We start from the raw sequence: 534 nt of genomic DNA on the forward strand, positions 1-534 counted from the left end.
GATGTGACTGTCAGGGTTGAATAGCTGACATTGTGTGCAAGGTGTGAGATGTGGGTGTGAGGCTTGCAGCATTGGTAAATGCGTGAGGGTGAGATGGAGCATATGAATGTGAGGTGATTGATAGAGATTGTTGGTAGGTGAGTAATGTGGGTGTGGTGAATTGAGCAGTGTGCGAGGCTAGAGTTGCAGTTTTTGGGATATGGCATTTGAAGATGAATTCACTGACCTAGCCCACTCGTGTGAGGTCATTAAACTTCTTCCTGCACGGCATCCAGGTCCTCGGGGCTACACTGCTGGCATTGACATCTCTCCTCCTGTCCACCTCCTGCACCAGGGCCTGGAGTGCTGCATCCAGAAATCTGCGAGCCCTCTCTCTGCCGTGGTGCGCTATCCTCACACTTCCTGTAGGGGGTCACAACCCTCTACAATGACTTTGAGTACCTGCTGCCACCAGGATGCACCTCCCCTTTAAGAGGTGCAAGCTGGCTTTAAGAAGGGCAGGATGGCTTTAATTGGTGCTAGCCTCACACTAAC

Source organism: Somniosus microcephalus, chromosome 8 (assembly GCF_052327205.1).
Source record: "Somniosus microcephalus isolate GS21.2 chromosome 8, FLI_Smic_1.0, whole genome shotgun sequence".
Classification (NCBI taxonomy): domain Eukaryota; kingdom Metazoa; phylum Chordata; class Chondrichthyes; order Squaliformes; family Somniosidae; genus Somniosus; species Somniosus microcephalus.